This window comes from Tachypleus tridentatus, chromosome 1 (genome assembly GCF_004210375.1).
Source record: "Tachypleus tridentatus isolate NWPU-2018 chromosome 1, ASM421037v1, whole genome shotgun sequence".
NCBI lineage: Eukaryota > Metazoa > Arthropoda > Merostomata > Xiphosura > Limulidae > Tachypleus > Tachypleus tridentatus.
In genome coordinates this window covers 12,787,814-12,797,867 of record NC_134825.1, presented here as the reverse complement: position 1 = coordinate 12,797,867, position 10,054 = coordinate 12,787,814, and positions in this window count along the sequence as shown.

The window sequence follows — 10,054 nt, the reverse complement described above, 5'->3', positions numbered from 1 at the left end:
TTGCGCTAAAGAAAGAAGCCAAAAACGTTATTTAGTTATTATCTGACAGTCAGTGATATATGCAGATAACCTGGTTTTATGAGAATTAACTGGTACGCTATATTTTAAATGCAGAAAATTATTAAAGTTTAAACACGACGTTACTTCGGGCCCGGCATGGCCAGGTGGTTAAGGCGCTTGACTCGTAATCTGAGGGTTTCGGGTTCCAATCAACGTCGCACCAAACATGCTCGCCCTTTCAGCCGCAGGGGCGTTATAATGTCACGACCAATCCCACTATTCGTTGGTGAAAGAGTAGCCTAAGACTTAGCGGTGGGTGGTGATAACTTGCAGCCTTCCCTCTAGTTTTACACTATTAAATTAGGGTCGACTAACGTAAATAGCCGTCGTGTAGCTTTGCGCAAAATACAAAACAAACAAACGTCACTTCGAAAGTGCCCAACGTTGCTTTATTTCCCATTCGTAAACGTGTGAAAATTCAAATGTTAAAATGCATTCAAGATTACTGTATTCCTTTGCTCTTTGTAAACACATTTTTTGAAACAGTTATTTCTATTATCTTTATGAATTTTAATTAAAGAAGTTATTGAAGTATTTACCAGCAACAGAAAATGAAAATACCAACGAAACTGGTTAAACTGAGAAGAATGTAACCAGTGCATTGAAAATTCTAAATGGCACGTAAAGAATCCAAGAAGGCGTTCTGTATCGTCGAACATTATACTTAGAATTAACGACGTTACTCTCTTGTATAAAACTGTCCATCACTGTAGCGATTGTTGAATATTTTGTGATATTGACTTGTTTTCAATGAAACACTCTTCAGCGTCAAAAAATTAACACAAGAACTTCATATTCTTGACATGAAGGTGAAAAGTTAGCTTGTGCAGCGAATCTTATAAACACTTATGCTTGTTTGTTTTGTTTTTTTAATTTCGCTACTCGAAGGCTATCTGCGCTAGTCGTTCCTAATTTAGCAGTGTAAGACTACAGGGAAGGCAGTTAGTTATCACCGCCTACCGCCAACTCTTGGGCTACTCTTTTATAACGAATAATGGGATTGACCGTAAAATTATAACGACCCTATGGCTAAAAGGGCGAGCATTTTTGGTGCGACGGGGATTTGAACCCGACCCTCGGATTACCAGTCGAACGCCTTAACCCACCTGGCCATGCCGGGCTAACACTTATGACAAGGATTTACACGGGAATTATATATATATTGTTCAGTGCATCATATCTCATGAATCGTGTGAAAGAAACTGGAGAAATTGTACAGGATTGTTAAAGGTCTCATACAAACACAAATCACAACTGTTACATATTACCACCAGGGTCATCGTTTTGATTTTTTTTCATAATTTATGATTGATATAAGCTACAAGGTCGACCGCATTGCATCAGCTTAATCAACCAGTATGAATCTAACAAGGTGTTTATTGTTTTTGTTTATTTGTTTTGAATTTCGCGCAAAGCTATTCGAGGGCTATCTGCGCTAGCCGTCCCTAATTTAGCAGTGTAAGACTAAAGGAAAGGCAGCTAGTCATCACCACCCACCGCCAACTCTTGGGCTACTCTTTTACCAACGAATAGTGGGATTGACTGTCAAATTATAACGCCCCCACGGCTGAAAGGGCGAACATGTTCGGTGCGACCGGGATTTGAACCCGCGACCCTCTGATTACGAGTCGAACGCGTTAACACGTTTGGCCATGCCGGGCCAACAAGGGTTTTAGAGAGGTGAACTAGTGAAAAGTTATTACATCAAGGAATCCGGTACCAAGACAGCTCTCGGAAACTATCGTAGAGTGTATGACTTCTGTATAGGACCTTCTTTCAGTGTTGTTTTGCTCAAGTACACGAACAAAAATGAAGTCATGCTGCAGTTGTAATAAATCAAGTACAAGCAAAAAAGCGACACCTACTAAAACTATCGCAGTAGAACCAGCCAACACTCGTTCAAATTGGTGCATCAGTGCACTTGTTGCCTGGTTTCTGTATTTGGCTATATTTTGTTCAAAAAGCTCTTTGGTCAACTGTGCGAATGTTTATTAGAAGCTGGTTAAAGTTAAAGCTCTGAAGGAGCTAGTTTTTAACCAGATGCAGGTTACAATGTTTGGCAAGATTGAAACTTGATGGTCAGTGGCCTGCTGATATATTACGAATTGATGAAGCACACATCGCCTTTTGTGGAAGAATCGATATGTACAACTGCATTATTTGTTCGGAAAACATTTCCTGCACACCTTTTTTAATGCTGATGTGACCCTGTGGTGTGGCTTTACATCTTACTTTACTACTGGACAAACCTTTTTTGGGAGTCATCAGGACATAGACTGCTGATCCGTACATTTACTGCTGTTCGGCACCATTCGATATTTGCTGGACTGATATGGCCAGGTAGTTAGGGCGCTCGACTCGTCATCTGAAGGTCGAGGGTTTCAATCCCCGTTATGCCAAGCATGCTCGCTCTTTCAGCCGTGGGGTCCTTAAAGTGTGACGGTCAATTCCATTATTCGTTGGTAAAAGAGTAACCCAAGAATTGGCGGTGGGTGGTGATTACTAGCTGCATTCCCTCTGGTCTTACATTGTTAAATTAGGGACGGCTAGCGCAGATAGCCCTCGTGAAGCTTTGCGCGAAATTTAAAATAAACAAACAATACTTAAAACCAATATGGCGTCCATGCTGAAGCGATGAAACATGACGGACACTACGGTTTTCATGGAAGATGACGCCCTTCAGTATATTGATAACTAGATGAAATATGTCTCGCGGAAGCATTTTCTGGACAGAACATTTCACGCCATTGACCTTGTGAATGGCTACCTCGTTCATCTGTTGATCATCCGTTTTCTAGTTATGGGTGATTTGAAATAACGTTTGAACCATTGTAAGCCTTGCATGATTCCAGATTTCAAGAATACAATCGTCCAGGAAGTGATAAGCATACCAGATTCGGTTAGTGCTGTGGTTTTTGTGTCTGTCGTCACACGGATGTACTGGTTTTGGGCACCGGAGGAACACATTTTGAACAATTGTTGGGACCGAAAATATATAAGGTTATTGAGACATCTCTGGTAGAAACATGTAACAACTGTAGCGTATAAATTCAAGTCATGTTTTTATCAATCCTGTGCAACTTTCCCTTTCTATACAATGTTGTCTGTAAGATTTGACGTTCAGAGATGCGAATATGTCTTTATAATCACCCTTTATACAAAATTCAAAATAAAAGTCATATAGCTGTGTGAAACAACTATAATATAACATAAAATAATTGCTTTGTGTATACTTCCTAGCATGCACATAAGTAAACACATATATTTATTTCGAACTTATGCAGTATAAAAAATATCTTCAATTGTTTGTTTGTTTTGAATTAAGCACAAAGCAACACAATGGGCTATCTGTGCTCTGCCCACCACAGGTGTATCGAAACCGGATTTTAGCGTTATAAGTCCGCAGACATACCGCTGAGCCACTGGGGGGCTTTTTATAGCAAAGCCACATCTTCTGAGCCGACCGAAGAGAATCGAACCCCTGATTTTAGCGTTGTAAATCCGTAAACTTACCGCTGTACTAGCGAGGGAGTAAAGTATCTTCAACTGTAATTATCCACATCACTGAAAAAGTCATAAAATAGTGGAAGTAGGATTATGTGTTGTCTTATTCGTATGAATCTCATGTATGAACCTCATGTAATTACATAAATTAAAAAATAAATTTTATTGGAGAAATACAAAGCTTATAAATTTATATCTTGCAAAAAAATAGCATCGTACAAGATATTGGTGGTGTAACTTAATTCAGTTATGTCCCTTAAGGCATTCAGCAAAACGTCTACTTACGACACACCAATCTGAGTGTAAGCTTACAATATAAAGTACTGGATAAGCTGGAGTCACATCCATGTATAGAAGCAGAGAGTTAGAATCATTATAACGATGGAGAGACTGCATGACGTTGTTTATGAGTATTTAACACACATGTACGTGAACTCTAGTCAAATTGGATAAAAGTAATTGTTTAGAGCTGATCATCAGGCAGGCGACATCGTTGTCTATGTAGGGATAGCTCGGATTATTCATAGAAATGGTATTTTAAATGTCTCGTCAGACAACAACAAACAAATATTATGATTTGCATTATTCATGAGAGTGAAGTATATGAGTTTCTTCACGCAAATAATAGTATCCTAAGCTATGAACACAAGTATGCAATGCATTATTATGCTGGCATGTCACACCTTTACATTTTGGAGCGTTTGCAGCAGTGTCAAGGCTGAAGGATATCACGTTAAAAGTAAATTCGCAGATTATTTATTCCTCCCTGAACACTTTGATCAGCCATATACGCCCCCAAAATGTCCACAAATGTTCTGTGCGAGTCTGTGGATGAAATCTTTATGTCGAAATGTTGTAGAATCCATTTCTGATGATGCTTCAATATATGTTCTAATGGGATGAGAAATATGAGATATTTCTTATTGATGTATAAACAGAAAAAGCGACATCTTACCACCCACAGGTATAACCAAATATTAGATATTTCTTATTGATGTATAAACAAAAAGCGACATCTTACCACCCACAGGTATAACCAAATATTAGATATTTCTTATTGATGTATAAACAGAAAAAGCGACATCTACCACGAACCACACAGGTATAACCAAATATTAGATATTTCTTACTGATGTATAATCAAAGCAAGCGACATCTAACCCGTCAAATATATAAAAAACTGAAGATATTTCTTATTGATGTATAAACAGAAAAAGCGACATCTTACCACCCACAGGTATAACCAAATATTAGATATTCTTATTGATGTATAAACAGAAAAAGCGACATCTTACCACCCACAGGTATAACCAAATATTAGATATTTCTTATTGATGTATAAACAGAAAAAGCGACATCTCACGAGCCACAGGTATAACCAAATATTAGATATTTCTTACTGATGTATAATCAAAGCAAGCGACATCTAACCCGTATCATATATAAAAAACTGAAGATATTTCTTATTGATGTATAAACAGAAAAAAGCGACATCTTACCAGCCACAGGCATAACCAAATATTAGATATTTCTTATTGATGTGTAAACAGAACAAGCGACATCTAACCCGTCACAGGCATAACCAAATAGTATATTTCTTATTGATGTATAAAGAGAACAAGATGACATTTAACCCGTCAGAGGTATAACCAAATATTAGATATTTCTTACTAATATATAATCAGAACAAGCGACATCTAACCCATCACAGGTATAATCAAATATTAGATATTTCTTATTGATGTATAAACACAAAAAAGCGACATCTGAACATTCACAGGTATAAAAAAACGTTATATATTTCATATTAATGTCTAAACAGAATAAGCTGATACCTAACCCGTCACAGGTATCTGTTGAAGATAGGCAATGACATACGTAATACTGGATAAAAATAAAGTCGGATACAATGGTACTAAAAAAGAAGCAGTTTACAGAAACAAGAATTTTAGTTCTATAACAAACAGCACACAAAACAGTGTTTGTAAAGATGTTTGTCAAGTAAATATCTGTCTTGACATCTTTAAATGAAAATTATCGAGATTTTAAGAGAAAGAAAAATACGTTATGGATTTTAGCTGATTGGAATGTTTTTTACATTCAATTTTAAAACCCATTTTAGAAGGTTCTGTATGTTTGCGGTTTTAAAACTAGTTCTGGAATTTTTGTATATTCACTGTGTGTAAAAGTGGTTCTGGAATATTTCATATATTCACTGTTCATAAAACCAATTATGAATAATTTTGCTTATTACTGTTTATGAAACCGGTTCTGGAAGATTGCGTATAATCACAGTTTGTAAAACTGTTTCTGGAAGGTTCTAAAAATTCATTGTTTGTAAAATCAGTTCTATAAAGTCTTGCACTTAACTGTTTGTAAAACTGGTTCTGAAAGACTTTGTATACTCACTGTTTGTAAAACCAGTTTTGGAAGCTTTTTTTGTGTGTGTGTATATATATATATATTGCTTTTAAAATCGATTCTAAAATATTTTTATGTATTTACGGTTTGTAAAACAAGTCCTAGAGGGTTTTGTATATTTATTGTTTGTAAAACCGGTCTTAGAGGGTTTTGTATATTTATTGTTTGTAAAACCAGTCCTAGAGGGTTTTGTATATTTATTGTTTGTAAAACCAGTCCTAGAGGGTTTTGTATATTTATTGTTTGTAAAACCGGTCCTAGAGGGTTTTGTATATTTATTGTTTGTAAAACCGGCTCTATATCAAAAACCAGACAGATGCTTTAAAGACAAGTTATTAACATCTCATATTTAAAATCAATATTTAGTCATATTTACAGAAAATAAAATTATGATTCATTATTACCTTTGTATTTATGATGCACGTCAGTCTCTGATATAAATTCTTCTTTCGTCATTATGAAATAAAATAAGATGAGGATAAAAAATTTGGATTCTACAGGATATTGAAAAACAGCCGAAAATAAATTATTTAACCTGTTGACTGCCAAGTATTTCAGCTGCTACAATACAACTCTAATGCTTCTTCATTTTGTAACTTTTTTTTCGTGACGCCATTTTGGATCGAAAGTGAAGCAATTTGTAAATAGGTCAAATACATGTATGGTGCTGACATCTAGCTTTAAAGTTAGGTATTATTGAGAACGAATTAACTCGTCCGTGGCACTGTGTTACCGATCGGCTTGGACGAGTTATCTCGTCTACAGCACTTGAACAGGTTAATAGCATACATTCTTAACGTATCTGGATACAAAATACAGATTAAAACCTTGAACACTAAAACAAAAAGACACTATTGTAAAGTACGAAAATATTGGGCAAAATACACAAATAAGCCGTTACTCTTGAAAATCTTTCCAACAAACCAACAGACGTTACATTAACATTATGCCCGATAACTAAGGCACTCGATACGTAATCTGAGAATCACGGGTTCGAATTCCCATCACACCAAACATGATCACCCTTTCAGCCGATAGGGCGTTATAATGTTACGTTCAATCCCACTATTCATTGGTAAAAGAGTAGACCAAGAGTTGGCGGTGGATGGTGATGACTATCTGCCTTCTCTCTAGTCTTACACTGCTAAATTAGGATTATGAAAGGCTAGCGCAGAGAGAGCCTCGTGCAGCTTTGCGCGAAATTCAAAACAAAAAACATTAACCTTATATTATTACTAATAAAAAAGACAAAAATCTATTACTTCAAAATTTCATTCAAAGAAATAGGAAACCGTGCAGTATTAGTGCTATGTTTGGGTATATCAATAAATTCCCTGGGCTACTGAATGTTGGTTATTTTATTATATCGTATTAGAAGTTGCACAATAATCTTTAGAAATGGTATCATCGGAAGCCATTGGCTAACAGTACTAAATATGTAAGTTATCAGAGATAAGACACGGCAATTCAATTCTGAAAGACGTTAAAAATATGAAGAGAAATCAGGATATTGATCAGGTATAGGCAGAAATCAATAAAAATATTTTATATATGTCCATAAGGAACCGGGTACCACTGTGCCTTTGTAAGATATGGTAAGAAACAGCGCTAAAGTACCATTATATGGAAAAGTGCTGATAAGGACACTTTCAACCTTGAAACGTATCTCGATTCGAGTTACAACTTTCAGTTGTTTTTTTGCACATGCTGTTAAAATAAATGATAGACTCGAATACTTCCTATCGTTTCGTTTTTGTGAGTTTGAAAGCTATAAAACGTATGTAGTTGCACGTAATAATACAACTAGTTTAAACCAGTATTTGTGTGAACGAAATGATTTGCTAGTTTTTGGTTGTTTTGTTTCCAAGCTGCTACAATTTTACTTTAATGGATATTTTAATAAATTAAGAATTTTTAGTGCATACTATAGAATATCGACAGTTTGACAATAACGTTATCATCAGATAAAACACGTTTTATTTCAACCAACGTCTCCATTCAGGCGTCATTTAGAGATAGAAGAGGCCCTGGCATGGCCAGGTGGGTTAAGGCGACTCGACTCGTAATCTGAGGGTCGCGGGTTCGCGCCCGTGTCGCACCAAACATGCTCGCCCTCCCAACCGTGGGGGGGTTATGATGTTACGGTCAATTCCACTATTCGTTGGTAAAAGAGTAGCCCAAGAGTCGGTATTGGGTGGTGATAACTAGTTGCCTTCCCTCTAGTCTTACATTGCTAAATTAGGGACGGCTAGCGCAGATAGCCCTTGAGTAGTTTTGCGCGAAATTAAAAAAAAAGAAGAACAAGGAGTTTTTATAGTCTTCCCACCTACCTCAAGAAAATATTAGTATTACCTAGAGAGTTTTCCTGACTTTGTTGTCATTATCCTTAATGCACTAACTAGTTTAGCAACTCAGCTTTAATGGAGTGTTTGGTTAAACCCGCTCTTGGTTAAACTTTTTTTCCCTAACGATTCACATTATAACGTCCCCACGTTCGAACATGTTTGGTAGGAAGAGATTTGAACCTGTGATTCTCAGATTGCGAGTCGAGCACACAAACCACCTGGCCATTCAGGGATTGCTTTGTTAGAAATATTGTTGAATTTGACCAATTGAATACGCTTTTTGAAACTTGTGAAAGACTTCTGAATGAAAAACTGCTTCGATTAGCGAAGTCCCCCGCTGGCATAGCGGTAAGTCTTGGGATTTACAACGCTAAAATAAGGGGTTCGATTAGAATTGCTAAAATAAAACACACACATACACACACTCGATTAGTGGAAATCGAGAAACAACTGCATACACTAATAATAGGAGGGTGAGGAAATGATTACTATATTTATATCATTATTTTCTCGATACAAACCAACTGGAGTAACTGAGGTCGTTATTATTTAGTTCAGACTTATTGGTATTTGTTGCTGAATTTGAGGATTTGGGAATACAAACTCTTTTTATTTAATTAACGTTTGAAAAGTATATAACTTTAATAATATTTATTTTCGGAGTTCAACACTTAACAGATTCGGTGTAGACATTTTTGAGTTTTGTTCTGAATATTTTCCTACAACTTTAATAAGAATAAAAAACCGATTAGTTTGATCAAATAACACCTTTACGAAGACCAGGACAGTAACACATCTTAGAACAGTAGCAAATCTCGTCAGTCTAGTAACACTACTGGCAAGAGTGATATAATAATAATTATAAATTGACCAATAATCATTTATGAGTATCCCGTCGGTATAGCCATAAGTCTAAGTACTTACAACGCCAGAATCAGAGGTTTGATTCCTCTTGATGAACTCAGCAGATAGCCTGATGTGGCTTTTCTATAAGAAAAAAAAAGACACATACACACGGTTTATAAATTAATGAAAATTATCTTTTGTAAATAAAATACTATGTGCAAAAGACAAGCAATAAATGCTCAGTTGAAACGTGTAATAATTTTCATCATACATATAAATCTTTGCTGTACTATGATATTAGCATAATGCTCTTCTGTATAATACTGACATAATATAGATGTTGTTGTATTAATATTTTCTATCACAATTTTGATGCACGGCATTAGATGTCTTGCCACAAAGGTTTCGTGTGTTCATTGAAGCATCCATATTTTCACAATTTATTTCTATGTTAAACATTTACCTGATAGGTTTACATTTATCGTGTGGATAAATAACTTGAGTTAATAATTCTCTGAATTTTAACTGAACCTTTTTTTTACGCACGTGAAATGATATTGTTTTCCAGATGCTAAGTTGGGATAAGAATCTGTATGAACGCCGAACATAGCTCACGTTATGCACCACATGTTAGTTCGTGAAAGTTGATGTATTATTTTTTGACAATACGTTTTTAACTTGAAAAGCTTGTATCGATATTAACAACTCAATTCAATAGTTAACAGAACCTTAATAACAGGTTAATAAGTTTTTAACACAAATTCTCAAGCACAATAACAGGTTCAACTCCATTTCGTAAATGTGGTCGTCCTTTTAATTGTGGGGAGTGTTATTCTACGGCGATCAATCTCATTATTCGATTAGAGTCGACTCGACTA